This window comes from Gorilla gorilla, chromosome 16, assembly GCF_029281585.2.
Source record: "Gorilla gorilla gorilla isolate KB3781 chromosome 16, NHGRI_mGorGor1-v2.1_pri, whole genome shotgun sequence".
Classification (NCBI taxonomy): Eukaryota; Metazoa; Chordata; class Mammalia; order Primates; family Hominidae; genus Gorilla; species Gorilla gorilla.
This window is the reverse complement of record NC_073240.2, coordinates 103,853,961-103,869,949: the sequence shown is the minus strand read 5'-3', so window position 1 is coordinate 103,869,949 and position 15,989 is coordinate 103,853,961. Positions and strand designations below refer to the sequence as shown.

The 15,989-nt window shown below is 47.4% G+C and overlaps 1 pseudogene; it reads right to left on the bottom strand.

Annotated features, from left to right (window-relative positions):
* Positions 1 to 265: 265 nt before the first annotated feature.
* LOC134757299 (NADH dehydrogenase [ubiquinone] 1 alpha subcomplex subunit 8-like) overlaps positions 266 to 15,989 on the bottom strand; it is a 122,191-nt pseudogene continuing 106,467 nt past the window's right edge.

The window sequence follows — 15,989 nt, the reverse complement described above, 5'->3', positions numbered from 1 at the left end:
GTTGGATGCAAAGCTGGGAAGGAAAGGTATTCCACATAGCAACAACAACATGAGCAGAGCCACAGAAGAGAGACATTGGGGGGGGGTAATTATGAGGAACAGCTGAGAGTTATCTTTTAAAATTAACTTTATTGAAGCATAGCTTGCATACAATTAAATGCACCCATTTTAAGTTAATAGTTCGGTGAATTTTAAGCAATGTATATAAACCCATGTGACCACCATCTCAGAGAAAACTTCCTTTAAAAATTATCACTTCAAGCTGTTTTTGTGTTTAGTAAATGATAATTTTATTACAAGTTTTATAATTCAATATTAAAACCAAAACAATACAGAGGCAATAAAATAGACTATAGAAAGCATATGCCTTGGAAATAGCTCTAGGTTTTAAACCTTACTTCTCAAGCAAGTTGCTAAATTTTTCAAAGCCTCAGTTTCCTCATCCATAATATGGGGATAATAATAAAATCAGCCTCACAAGATTGCTGTGAAGATTAAAAGAAATAATGTGGGCTGGGCGTGGTGGCTCATGCCTATAATCCCAGCACTTTGGGAGGCTGAGGCGGGCAGATCGCTTGAGGTCAGGAGTTTGAGACCAGCCTGGCCAACATGGTGAAACACCATCTCTACCAAAAATACCAAAAATACAAAAAAAAAAAAAAAAAAAAAACCTGGTGTGGTGGCACCCGCCTGTAGTCCCAGCTACTCAGAAGGCGGAGGCAGGAGAATGGCTTGAACCCAGGAGGCGGAAGCTGCAGTAAGCCAAGATCACACCACTGCACTCTGGCCTAGGCAACAGAGCAACACTCCGTCTCAAAAACACAAAAATAAAAATAAATAAAAAATGTTAAACTTCTAGCACAAAGCCTGGAACATAGCAGGAACAGTAAATGGTGTTAGCCTTATCACAATTAGACAGGCATTGGTTGTATAGTTACCCCAGAGTTATGGGACAGACTGTGAAACTTGTACACAAAGGCTTTGAAGGGATCCTAAATGAAACTGTTAAAAGGCTAACAAAAATGGCAATTCTGAGTTCCACTTCACAATCAGTGGTGAGGGCTCCAGTGTATTACATGCTCAAACCTGGTGCTTCGAGATGGAATGGGTCACTTGACAATTGATTCTGGAACAAGTTTAAAGCAAAACACTTAAAAGGTTCCCCATGAGTTTGTCAGACCTGCTCCCTGGCCTTTAAACAGAGCCTGACCTCCCACATCTCAGGCCACAGGAAGCCGGCGAGGCCACGGCTCCAGGATTCCCCCAGCGGCCCCATCCTACCTGGGGGCCCAACCACCTGCTCCGGCTCCAGCTCCCCGGCTCCCCAGCGTCCTGACTCCATGATCCAGCTCTGATATCCGCCTTAGGGCTGTCTCCTTGTGTCAAGACCCGTTTCTTCAGTTTACCTACCTGTCACCCTACTCGTTCAACTCTGCAAGCTGTTTTGATAGCCGCCAACACCTACTGTGTACTGCTAAGATGCTCCCTTAGTCGCAGCTCCCTGGGACCCCCTGTCCCAGCTCCCAGCACACAGGACCCAGCACACAGTTGCAACCATAATATAATTCAGGGGTCATGGGGACGGAGTGCCATCTACCTGAGCAACAAAGAGCTGGAACTCGTCAGGCAGAATCCATGAGCGAGGGTAGAAGTTGTACTCCTCAGGAAAGAGATTCTGCATGGTTCTCACTGCTCTGCTCAGAGTAATTTTACGCACCATCTCCGTCATGCCTGGGGAGAAGAGACGCTGTGAGGTTTTAACAACAGTGGGCTACTAGCTATAAAACAGCCATTATTCGGGACTTTTAAAACCACCCACCCGACATATTCTCTTTTTCAGGCAGGATTTTTAAAAAAGGTCTGAGTTGTTCCCCACAGCGGTGACTCATGGCTTGGAAAGAACTACTGAGTTAATGAAAAACTTGAGGTAACGGACGGGTGTTCTTTTCTCTTTATAAAAATGAAGCATCAGTTTGAAGGAATGAGTTTTCACCTAGTTTATTCTTTTATTCTTTGTCACCCCCTTAGGTAATGAATAGGGAAGCATTTATATCTTGCACTTAAAATTTAATACCTTCTTTAATTTGGGGCCACCTTACGTGCTTCTGGGATTCCTTCCGTCTTGTACCCTAGAGAATATCATCTAGTGGACTCTGGTTACATTATGAGAGGTTTAATTAAGTTTATTTCTTTTACTGTTTCATGAGTATTAAAGGCATGGAATAGGAAAATACACATCTTTCAGCATAAAATCTGTCTCCTTGAATGAAGGACAGGAAATAAAAAGAATACCATAATTTATACTTCAAGGGAAAAAATGCAATCTGTAGGAGTTCCTCAGTTATAAGGACTGACACTGACATTGATCCTATCTCATTAATTTGCCCAGAGGGAATTGAAATGTCTCACTGTTATAAAACATTAAAAGAATGGTGGGGGCGTGAACCTGGGAGGCAGAGCTTGAATGAGCCAAGATCGAGCCACTGCACTCCAGCCTGGGCAACAGAGCAGGACTCCGTCTCAAAAAAAAAAAAAGGTTGGTGGATTTTCTTTCTTGTAACATCACTAGTAACTCTGACAAGAGAAGAAATTGAGTACTATATATTGTAGCAAATTTTAAGCAAATAGGTAAAAATTATTATCAATTTTAGCATGTTTATTTCATTTTTTCTATTTTTTTTTTTGAAACACAGCCTTGCTTTAACGCCCAGGCTGGAGTGCAGTGGCATGATCTCAGCTCATTGCAACCTCCACCTCCCAGGCTCAAGGGATCCTCCCACCTCAGCCTCTCGAGTAGCTGGGACTACAGGTGTGTGCCACCATGCCTGGCTAATTTTTGTATTGTTTTTGTTTTTGTAGAGACAGGGTCTCACTATTGCCCAGGCTAGTCTCGAACTTCTAGGCTCAAGCCATCCACCTGCCTTGGCCTCCCAAAGCCCTGGAATTACAGGTGTAAGCCACCATGCCTGGCATCATCCTTATTTCTTTTTCTTTTTCTTTTTAGGCAGAGTTTCGCTCTTGTTGCCCAGACTGGAGTGCAATGGCATGATCTTGGCTTACTGCAACTGCCGCCTTCTAGGTTCAAGCAATTCTCCTGCCTCAGCCTCCTGAGTAGCTGGGATTACAGGTGTGCACCACCATGCCCAGCAAATTTTTGTATTTTTAGTAGAGAAGGGGTTTCACCATGTTGGCCAGGCTGGTCTCGAACTCCTGACGTCAGGTGATCCACCCACCTCGGCCTCCCAAAGTGCTGGGATTACAGACGTGGCCACCGCACCCGGCTATCATGCTTGTTTCTTAAGACAAATATCATTGCCAAAAATGGCGGCTACAAATGGCCTTTACCCTGAAAGAGACCAAACAGTTCCATTACTGATACTAGAAATGTGCTTGGCAAAGCTATTTTTAATAGAAAATACAAAGTTCCATGTCAGCTTGGCATGCCCAAATTATCACACATTCCAAATGGGCAGTCAGAATGAATGAGTTTCCTCTAAATTCCCACGTTCAGGAAGAAAAGGGTAAACATCTGGGAAGGAAAGTTTTAAGAACCAACTTCTTGCTTCCATCAGCATATTAAAAAGTGCAATAAATCTAAAGATCCCAGCTTCAAGACATCAGTGCCCAGGTCTTAGTTGTTGTTTAGAAGGATGTAGGGAAGGATTAAGTAAGAAATAAAGGAGCTTAAAAAGCACTAATAAACTGTGCTCTAACACGGACTGTTCAATAGTCAAGAAAACTCACTGAGGACACTGTTCTGAGCTTCCCAAGAAGGGAGTCTGGAAAATCACAGCTATTTCCTTTTATTCTCCCTCGAAATTAGAATTGTTGCATTATAAACACTAGAGCTGACCATAAAGTAAACAAAGCAAAACTTCAACTTTTTTGGAATCCTTTTGCTTGAGGTTTACTAACATTTTAGTTACCGTATTGAACTTAAAGCCTTCATAACTAACTGTAATACAGCACCTTACTCCACGTAGAGGATGCCTCCTGACCAAATAGTGTTGTGGTATTTTCTGCACTTTAAAGTCGTTGTGCCGGGGGAATGTTCTCTTCCAAAATCCCTCAGCAGGTCAGAAGGGCTCACACAACACAGAGAGCTGTGGGTACTTGAGGGCAGTCTGGGTGCTCCAGAAAAGTTTTGTGAAAATCTATGTCCAGCAAATTCAGTCAATATTCATTTAATATCGGCAATGGCTCCTTCTGTAATGTGCATCATCAGGCCCCACACCAGCTAATAGATGTTTCCAAGTTTACCTTCATGTCTCCAGGCAGTTTTCTACTGAAAATGGCCAACTTAAGAAGCACCCCTGGAAGCCAGGCACTTCCTGCCTGCAGGCCGGAGGCAGCTCACTCCAAACCTGCCTGAATGTCTGTCTCCAGGAGGGACGCGTATAGACTTCTCTCAATCCACTTAGCACCAAACCTTTGCTCCTCCATATCTAAGCTGTACTCCTATCCAGTGCCACCGGGGAAAGAGTTTCTGGCCCCTCACTAGAACCCACATGGAAGCTTCTGGATCTCCACCTCTGGAGGTGGCTCAGAGACAGGTGTGGGAGTGGCATCTTCTCCATTATGACCCTGACAAGCGTAGCAGGGTTTCTAGCTGATCCAGGGCACGCGTTCCCAGAGTAAATCTGTGAGAAGGAAGGTCATGGCCAGCTCTGCTGACTTCAGGCCCTACTGGCTCCAGGCCCTGTCCCCTTTCCCTAAGCAGCTGCAGCACCTGACCCCTCATCACCTGTGTCCCCTCCCTGGGCTCTAGGACCAATTCTGAACTGAGATAGAAGCTCTAGGTCTAACCCCCAGCTCCCTTCTGCTAAAAGTCTGACCTAGACTTTGTATTCCAATCAGATAAGAAGGATTTTACCCATTTTTCCGGTGTTCTATTGCTTGTATCCAAATATTGGTGACCTTATCTTTTGCTCCTGGAGCCTGAGTGGCTGCCTTAGCAATGCAGAGCTGCGTCCTTTTCTTTGTTCTCTCCAATGCCCCTCCTCTCTCCAACCTCTCCTCTGTTCCCCTCAAGCCCACCCTGCAAGGGCTGGAATCCTCCTGTCTGTGACTTTCGCCCAGTGTCTGGGGTCCTGCTACCTAACAGCTCCTTTTGAGGTTGACTGCCCACCTAGGTTTCTCAATAAGGTCTATCCCTAGATGTCCCTATGAGGGCAGTTCCCCTATCGATTGGGAAAACCTCCTAATTCAGGTGGGAGTTTCTGACACCAAGGGCTTACCTCCTGCCCCTCCTTCTGAGGCCTGGGCTTTTCTGTCTGCTACGCTGGAGTCTCAAGGCCTGGTGGGTCTCATCCCATTCAAGTTAACTGACAGCATAACAGTTCAGTCTCAGGTTGGCCCATGCAGCCCTACTTAACCCAGTTAATGTAAAACAAAACAAACTAAAACTGAGCTATACTTGGAGCACTATTCAATCAAAATATTATTTATAACAATAATTCTTGGCAAAAACACATTAGAACCACCAAACAACAAATAAATCCTTTCAGATCCATCCTGTTCTCTCTATTCTGATTGCCACTAATTCATTCATCTCTTGGGTGGATGCTGCAGCAGACTCTGAGCTACATCTCTGTTTCTTCTCTGAGCCATCTCATTTCTAATGTGTCCCTCTGGCTGATCTTGCTAACATGCAAGCTGACCCGTGTCACTGTCTGGCTTAAAAATTCCTCAGTGGCTCCCCATGACCTTCAGGTTCTAACAATGCTGTAGTTGGGTTCCTACTCATCACCCCTCCCCTGCCCTGCTCACCTGATGCCCTCTAACCATGGTGGGCCACTTGCCCTTCGCTGAACGAGCAATATGCTGAAGGCATTCTGTCTTTGCACCAACTCTGCTCCCTTGTTTGGCATGGGGATCAGGCCCATCCATCCTGGAGGCTCAGTTTCCATGCCAGTCCTGTTCTCCAGGAGCTCTCACCCTGCTGCTCCCTGGGCAAATCTGGGTTAGGTTGCCTGCCCTTGCTCCGGACCCCCACAGCATTCCAGCTTCCTCCAGCATAGCCCCTAGGCTGTACTTGTCTTCTCTCTTTACATGCCTTTCTCTGTGTCTTTATAGCCCCAGAGCCCAGACCAATGCTTGACAGATGGCTGTCCCCACAGGTTCCTCACTGAAGCTCCCTCCCTCTCCAGCAGAAAGCCCCCTCCTCAGGTGGGCTCTCAGGTACCACCTGCCATGTGATGCCATACATCTCAGACCCTGAAACTCAGCAAAAGACCTGCTCAGAACCTGAGAATGGACAGTTTTGGACTTTCTTAAAGCTAAATCTGATATGTCTAATCTGACATGTCTGATTTAGATACATCTAAAGAAAGTAGACATATCTAATAATCTACTTTCTTTAGACGTATCTAAATCAGATTATTTTCATAGAAAGTCTTAATTCATCAGCCAAAATATAATAATGTAATTTGAACCAGGAAATTACCCATAGAAAAGTGACTAAAATCTAATGTGCTGACACAAACAAAATTAATCACTTCCATCTGTATATATCCGTTCTCAGTTGACCCAGCATATAAAGCGTTTATACTTGCCTGGGATATCCACTAGAACTTACCCTAAGTAATATACAATGCATAGAAAGTGCATTTTAGAATAATGAGATATATGAGAGACAGAAGATAAGCTTGGACACAAACTGGTATCAGAGGACAGACTGTTCTGGAATTACCCCTCTGCTGAGGATTACTACCTTTCACAGGGTAGAGGGTGTGGCAGCACTGTTCCTCTGCCTAGAGGTTCAAGAGCCTGCTTTGTCATTAGAACTAATTAATTTCTGTTAGTAATGTGGAAAAGTCTATGTTCCAATCACCGGCATGTGGAATATGGGATGGGGCAAACTTGCTTCTTTGGAATGAATATCATTCTATCACCTTTATAAAACTAATCCTTTGTGGGTACTTCATTCTATATTTCTAATTTGTATTCCAAATATAGATCTATAGCTACTTCTTTCCTACTCTGAGCCACTAGATGAGGCATGAGCAAATGGGGAAAATGTAAATGAAGCCTCATTTGATGATTCATGTCTTAGGAACTCTGTCCTCATTCAAAGCGTTTTCTCTTCCAAACTGTATTCTCCCAATATCCTAATAAGTCCTTTAAGTGGCATCACAAAGCATCCTTTTCTGAGCAGCAAGACACAAAAAATAATAGCTATCCCATTAAACTGTTGGGCAAGAACTCTGGCTGCAAGAATTACTCTTGTTCTGTAACAAAACCCTTTCTCCTTCTCTAAGGATAAATTTGACCTTGGGTTAACTTTCTATCTCAGTTCCCCTAGAAAACAATGAAGGTAGAATGTTAGCTGAATTACTAGGCAACAAAGCATATGGTTAAAATGATCCCTGATTTGGTAAATTGCATAAATATCTAGTAGAAAGTCATAGCTCTAGGCTTTTCTGAGTGCAATGATTCTTGTAACTTAATATGACCCTTGCTGGGACCTTAGAAGGCATACTATGGAGCAGTTCTAAGAGATACTGGCTTCTTTGGGGCATCTAAGCCAAGAAAGACTCATATCCACCAATGTGGATCTTGTCCTTTTGCACCCGAGCTTTCACTTGAGGAGCCAGAGACTAGTCTCTGGAACTCTTGCAAATACTCCACTGAAGAGAAATGCTTGACACTGACTGTCCAGCAAGCCGTGTTTCCTGCCCTGTATCCTTCTAAGTGAATCTGAGCCAAGTGTGGCCTATGGTAGTGAACTTGTAAGACTGCATGCTTAGGTGAAAACCCCTAGTGGATGTGGCATAACTACCACCCCGTGTATAACGTATGGCTATTGTGTTTTCTGCAATGCGTTTTCTTAAAGACGTGGGATAGAATTTCAAGGAAAGAGTAAATTGATTCTCCCTTTAAAATAGGTAAAATTGATAAAATACTAAGAGAAAACACCCTATATTTAGGCAACTACACCAGGACTGCAACCATGCAAAAAGGATGAGTAAACTTGCTTAAGGTTTGGGAGGAAATATAGAAATATTCATATTGCTGTTTTGTTAAATGAGATATGGGATTCAGGGTGATGTTCTTTTTAGAAAGTATTTATTATGGCATTATAATATGGTCTGTGTAATATATTAACATTTTAAAAAAATAAGTGGAAGGCCCTTTGACTGCATCATACCCAGCTTAATCCAGTGCTCCTTCTCCCTAAGCTGTCCTACCATCTTAAATATCCTCTTCATTCAGCCATCAAAAATAATGAAGAGACCCAGTACAGTGGCTCACGCTTGTAATCCCAGCACTTTGGGAGACTGAGGCAGGTGGGTCACTTGAGGTCAGGAGTTCGAGACCAGCCTGGCCAACGTGACATGGCAAAACTCTGTCCCTACTAAAAATACAAAATTAGCCAGGTATGGTGGTACAGGCCTGTAATCCCAGCTACTCGGAAGGCTGAGGCAGGAGAATTGCTTGAACCTGGGAGGCAGAGGTTGCAGTGAGCCAAGATCGTGCTGCTGCTCTCCAGTCTGAGTGACCAAGTGAGACTCCATCTCAGAAAAGTGGTAGAGATTAAAATGCAAAACAAAAAAGTTGTATTGGGAGGTTGGTAGTGGAGTGAGAGGGATATCTTAGTGCTGGCTATGATGCTTTTCTAGCACTAAGATTTCTCCTTGCAGGATAAGTCTTGCTGAGATAATGTCATTAGGTAAAAGGCAGAGGCTGTGTGCAGCCTGTAGTACTTAATATGGAGACCAGTATATTTGGTTTTAAAAATGGTACCTCCAAATATAATACTTAAAGAAAAGGGAAGCTGATACCCCATTTCTATGACATATGCCTAGAATTTTGGTGCTTTTGTTTCCCGCAAGAATGAAATGTTCTATTATTTTTTCATTTTCAGAATATATTCCTCTCATTAGAACCCCATATTATATGTATAACCCAAAAAGTGGAAACCATGTTCTTCCACCAGTGGCATTAGACCAAGAAAGCCTGCCTTTGAACCTTTAAAAGCCTGTCTCCAATCCTTAAACCCTTAATGGCTAGTGAACACAGCAATTCCCAATTAAGAGTCCTCAAATCTGATCTCAAAAATAACTGTCATGTTTTAGTAGAAGAGTGTACCTGAGACTTGGCCCTAGAAACATGTTTAAATGTCAACAATAACAGCAGATACCTGGAAACTTGTTCACTTGACCGGAGAATATGTCATTGTCGTGAAATGAAACTCCATGCCAGTAGATGTCACAAGGCAAGCGCCGGCCAAATGGGAACTAGAAGAGAAAAAATGTGACTCACAATAAGAAGAAGAAGAGCAGCGACCACACTGAGTATCCATTATGTACACATTCCTGGCACCCTGGTGTACTTACCATGGTTTAATCCTTACAATACGCATATGAGGTAAGTGATATTCTTTGCCATTTTACAGATGAGGAAACAGATTCAAACCGGTTTAATAACTTGTTCCAAGTGGTAGAGCTCTGATTACATGTGGCAGATACTACACTCCTGGCTTTGCAGGCACCATTTCACTTTAATCCTTATAACTACCCTATAAAGGATTACTCCCATTTTGCTGATTCAAAACTTGGGGCTGACAGAGGTAATTTAACATGCCCAAGGGTCACACAGAGCTGGTAAGGGGAGGAACCATGATTAGAGTCCAGGTCTATCCAAATTCCAAGCCCATACATCCCTTCCTCTGAAAATTACAACCCTCAACCGAGCCCAAAGGAATAAGCTTTCAGAGTCCCTCTTCCTTTATCTCTCTCTCTCTCTCTCTCTCTCACACACACACACACACACACATACACACACACATATGCTCCATGAGGGTAAGATGAATCCCAGTGCCTGAAACAGTTCCCAAAACTCGTAGAGTCTTCCTGAATTAATAAATGAACAAATCAGGAGTGGTCATCTGACTCAAGATGAGATAACCAGATTCTCTCTTCCAGGAATCTGGAAATCAGAGACGCCAGGCAGCCTCTGCTGGCCCTTGAACTGGCAGGGATAAAAAGCCAGGGCAGGGCAGCTGTGCTTGGCTATGTGCACAGGAGCAGAGACAGCCAGTCTGCTGAGAGACAAGAAAGGAGCAGGTGTGGGAGGGAAAGCAGAGATGAGACAACATGGCCCTAGAAACTCAGACTGAGTGGCCTCAGACCCGCGTGAGCCTGTAAGATAGCCTTGTATCCTGAGAACACCTTTTTGGTCTTCTAAAATCTTGTTTGGCACAAGCTATAGAGTTTCAATTATTTGCAGCCAGAAAATTTCTCACCGAGACAAAAGGGCCTGTTCTTTCCACTACATCCTGCTGCTTCTCAAAGTTATCAACAAGCTCTGCATTTAATGAACATATTTTTTAAATCTGTAACTCAGATGACCTTGTTAAAGGAGAAAAGGGAGGCCATGTTAGTTCATATTCAGAATTTGCTTGTTAAAAGTGCACACGAATAGATATGCCAACATATTAAATAAAAATCTTTTGATTTTCCCATTCTAGGACTATAGGCAATCAGAATTTTTATCTACTTCAAGTTGAGGGGCCAAGGTCCAATGGAAGAACATAGCCTTCCTAATGAAATGGTGGTGACTCAATGCTTTCCATCCATTCCACATTAAAATGAAGCCAGCCTCAAGTCATTTAAATCAGTCACATTATTTCAAAGCCGTGCACAGTGAGGCATATGTTGTACACTCTACTCACATTAACAACTTCTATCTATAATTTACAGCATTTTGCTCATTTTCTTTTTATGCAATGGGCTGTAAGTTATTAATTCAGTACTCATAAATACAATGAGATACAACATATGTTATTTTCTTTTTTTTTTTTTTTTTCTTTTTTTTTTTTTTATTGATCATTCTTGGGTGTTTCTCGCAGAGGGGGATTTGGTAGGGTTACAGGACAATAGTGGAGGGAAGGTCAGCAGATAAGCAAGTGAACAAAGTTCTCTGGTTTCCCTAGGCAGAGGACCCTGCGGCCTTCCGCAGTGTTTGTGTCCCTGGGTACTTGAGATTAGGGAGTGGTGATGGCTCTTAACGAGCATGCTGCCTTCAAGCATCTGTTTAACAAAGCACATCTTGCACCGCCCTTAATCCATTCAACCCTGAGTGGATACAGCACATGTTTCAGAGAGCACATGGTTGGGGGTAGGGTCACAGATCAACAGGATCCCAAGGCAGAAGAATTTTTTCTTAGTACAGAACAAAATGAAAAGTCTCCCATGTCTACCTCTTTCTACACAGACACGGCAACCATCCGATTTCTCAATCTTTTCCCCACCTTTCCCCCCTTTCCATTCCACAAAACCGCCATTGTCATCATGACCCGTTCTCAATGAGCTGTTGGGTACACCTCCAAGCCGGGGTGGTGGCCGGGCAGAGGGGCTCCTCACTTCCCAGTAGGGGCGGCCGGGCAGAGGTGCCCCTCACCTCCCGGACGGGGTGGCTGGCCGGGCAGGGGGCTGACCCCCCCCCACCTCCCTCCTGGTCGGGGCGGCTGGCCGGGCAGAGGGGCTCCTCACTTCCCAGTAGGGGCGGCCGGGCAGAGGCGCCCCTCACCTCCCGGATGGGGCGGCTGGTCAGGCGCGGGGCCGAACCCCCACCTCCCTCCCGGACAGGGCGGCAGGCTGGGCAGTGGGCTGACCCCCCCACCTCCCTCCCGGACGGGGCGGCTGGCCAGGCGGGGGGCTGATCCCCCACCTCCCTCCCGGACAGGGTGGCAGGCTGGGCGGTGGGCTGACCCCCCCACCTCCCTCCCGGACGGGGCGGCTGGCTGGGCTGAGGGGCTCCTCACTTCCCAGTAGGGGCGGCCGGGCAGAGGTGCCCCTCACCTCCCAGACGGGGCGGCTGGCCAGGCGGGGGGTTGACCCCCCCACCTCCCTTCCGGACGGGGTGGCTGGCCAGGCGGGGGGCTGACCCCCCCACCTCCCTCCCGGACAGAGCGGCTGGCCGGGCAGAGGGGCTCCTCACTTCCCAGAAGGGGCGGCCGGGCAGAGGCGCCCCTCACCTCTCGGACCGGGTGGCCGGCCAGGCGGGGGGCCGAACCCCCACCTCCCTCCCGGACAGGGTGGCAGGCTGGGCGGTGGGCTAACCCCCCCACCTCCCTTCCGGACGGGGCGGCTCGCCGGGCGGGGGGCTGGCCCCCCCACCTCCCCCGCAGACGGGGCGGCTGGCCGGGCGGGGGACTGACCCCCCCCACCTCCCTCCTGGACGGGTTGGCTGGCCGGGCGGGGGGCTGACCCCCCCACCTCCCTCCCGGACAGGGTGGCAGGCTGGGCGGTGGGCTGACCCCCCCACCTCCCTCCCGGACGGGGCGGCTGGCCGGGCTGAGGGGCTCCTCACTTCCCAGTAGGGGCGGCCGGGCAGAGGCGCCCCTCACCTCCCGGACGGGGCGGCTTGCTTGGCGGGGGGCTGACCCCCCCACCTCCCTCCCGGACGGGGCGGCTGGCCGGGCGGGGGGGGCTCCTCACTTCCCAGTAGGGGCGGCCGGGCAGAGGTGCCCCTCACCTCCCAGACGGGGCGGCTGGCCAGGCGGGGGGTTGACCCCCCCACCTCCCTTCCGGACGGGGTGGCTGGCCGGGCGGGGGGCTGACCCCCCCACCTCCCTCCCGGACAGAGCGGCTGGCCGGGCAGAGGGGCTCCTCACTTCCCAGTAGGGGCGGCCGGGCAGAGGCACCCCTCACCTCTCGGACCGGGTAGCCGGCCAGGCGGGGGGCCGAACCCCCACCTCCCTCCTGGACAGGGCGGCAGGCTGGGCGGTGGGCTAACCCCCCCACCTCCCTTCCGGACGGGGCGGCTCGCCGGGCGGGGGGCTGGCCCCCCCACCTCCCTCCCGGACGGGGCGGCTGGCCGGGCGGGGGACTGACCCCCCCCACCTCCCTCCTGGACGGGTTGGCTGGCCGGGCGGGGGGCTGACCCCCCCACCTCCCTCCCGGACGGAGCGGCTGGCCGGGCAGAGGGGCTCCTCACTTCCCATTAGGGGTGGCCGGGCAGAGGCGCCCCTCACCTCCCGGACAGGGTGGCTGGCCGGGCGGGGGGCTGATCCCTCCACCTCCCTCCCGGACGGGGTGGCTGGCCGGGTGGGGGGCTGACCCCCCCACCTCCCTCCCGGACGAGGTGGCTGCCGGGCGGAGACGCTCCTCACTTCCCAGACGGGGTGGCTGCTGGGCGGAGGGTCTCCTCACTTCTCAGACGGGGCGGCCGGGCAGAGACGCTCCTCACATCCCGGACTGGGCAGCAGGGCAGAGGTGCTCCCCACATCTCAGACCATGGGCGGCCGGGCAGAGAGGCTCCTCACTTCCCAGATGTGATGGCGGCTGGGAAGAGGCGCTCCTTGTTTCCTAGATGGGATGGCGGCCGGGCAGAGATGCTCCTCACTTTCCAGACTGGGCAGCCAGGCAGAGGGGCTCCTCACATCCCGGACGATGGGCGGCCAGGTGGAGACGCTCCTCACTTCCCAGACGGGGCGGCAGCCGGGCAGAGGCTGCAATCTCGGCACTTTGGGAGGCCAAGGCAGGCGGCTGGGAGGTGGTTGTAGCGGGCCAAGATCACGCCACTGCACTCCAGCCTGGGCACCATTGAGCACTGAGTTAACCAGACTCTGTCTGCAATCCCGGCACCTCGGGAGGCCGAGGCTGGCTGATCACTCGCGGTTAGGAGCTGGAGACCAGCCCAGCCAACACAGCGAAACCCCGTCTCCACCAAAAAAATACGAAAACCAGTCAGGCGGGGTGGTGCGCGCCTGCAATCGCAGGCACTCGGCAGGCTGAGGCAGGAGAATCAGGCAGGGAGGTTGCAGTGAGCTGAGATGGCAGCAGTACCGTCCAGCTTCGGCTCCGCATCAGAGGGAGACCGTGGAAAGAGGGGAGAGGGAGAGGGAGAGGGAGAGGGAGAGGGAGAGGGAGAGGGACCAAAGGTGTGTTCTCACATATGTTATTTTCTTCTAGCTGTTAAGTGCTAATATAGAGAAGGAGAAAATAACCAGAATTAAGCAGGCTATCCAAGCAAAGGGTAAAGTGGCTTTGCTTTGTTGCCCACAATGAGGAACAAACACCTTGTCAGTGGGCAACCCAATGACTCTTATCTCCTTTTTCATCACTCTTCAATGCTTACCACCCTCATGAATACCAAATTGCCCCTCCTTTTAGAGGCACCTGTAGCTCATTCAGTTTTGAGAAACTACCATTTTTAAAAATGTGTCCATTCACTCAGTAATTATTATATGCCAGACTAGGTGCTAGGAATATGGGGGATATAATTTTAATTAAGTCCCAGGATTTCACAATTCTACCTCTTTTTAAGCTCCTTTAAAAACTGTCCGCTTACACAGCTAACATCATACTCAATGGTAAAATACTAAAAGCTTTAAAGCTTTTCCTCCATGATCAGGAATAAGACAAAGATGCCCACTTTTATTTAACATCAACATAGTATTATAAATTCTAGCCAGAATAGGCAAGAGGAAGAAATAGAAGGTGTCCACATTAGAAAATAAGAAGCAAAATTATCTGTTTGTTGATGACATGATCCCATATGTAGAAAACTCTAATGATTCCACAGAAAAATATTAAAAGTAATAAACAAATTCAGCAAAGTTGCAGGATACAAAATCAACACATAAAAATCAACTGTGTTTCATACATGATAAGGAACAATCCAAAAATGACATGTTTTTAAGAATTCCATTTATAATAGCATCAAAAAGAATAAAATACTTAGGAATTAACCAAAAAGGTGAAAGACTTGTACACTGAAAACTATAAAATATTTGTAAAAGAAATTAAAGAAGATATTAATACAAATAAACAGAAAGATATCCTATGCTCATAGACCGGAAGAGTTAATATTGTTAGGATGTCAATACTACCCAAAATGGTCTACAGATGCAATGCAGTCTCTATCAAAATCCCAATAACTTTTTTTCAAAATAAAAAAATCCATCCTAAAATTCATATGGAATTACAAGGGACCCCAAATAGCAAAAACAATCTTGAAAAAAAAAAAAAGAACCAAGTGGAGTTCTCATACTTCCTTTTTTTTTTTTTTTTTTTGAAACAAGAGTCTTCCTCTGTCACCCAGGCTGGAGTGCAGTGGTACAATCTCAGCTCACTGCAACCTCTGCCTCCTGGATCAAGTGATTCTTTCTCTTCCGCCTCAGCCCCCTGAGTGGCTGGGATTACTGGCACATGCCAGCGCACCCAGCTAATTCTTGTATTTTTAGTAGAGGCTGGGTTTTGCCACGTTGGCCAGTCTGGTCTCAGGCCATCCACCTGCCTCGGCCTCCCCAAGTGCTGGGATTAAAGGCGTGAGTCACTGCACCCAGGCTGGAGGTCTCACATTTCCTGATGCCAAAAACAAAGCTACAGTAATCAAATAGTGTATACAATAACAATGAGATACCACCAGACACCTATTACAATGGCCAAAGTCCAAAACACTGACACACCAAATGCTGGCAAGGATGTCGAGCAACAGGAACCCTCATTCCTTTCTGGTGGAAATGCAAAATGGTAAAGCCACTTTAGAAGGCAGTTTGGCAGTTTCTTACAAAACTAAACATACTCTTATTATATAATCCAGCAATTAGTTCTCCTTGGTATTTATCCAAATGTGTTGAAAAACTTATATCCACACAAAAATCTGCACATGAATGTTTATAGCAGCTGTATTCATAACTGCCAAAACTTGGAAGCAGCTGAGATGTCCTTCAGTAGGTGAGTCCTTCTGTAGGTGAGTAGATAAATAAACTACAGTATATCCAAACATTGAAATATTATTCAGTGCTAAAAAGAAATGAGCTGTCAAGCCACAAAAGACATGGAGGAATCTTAAATGCATATTACTAAATGGAATAAGTCAATCTGAAAAAGCTACATGCTGTATGATTCCAACTAAACTACATTCTGGAAAAGGCAAAACTGCAGAGACAGTAAAAAGATCAGTATTTGCCAGGGGCCAGAGGGGAGGAAGAGATGAACAGGTGAAGTACAGAGGACTTTAGAGCAGTGAAAATACTC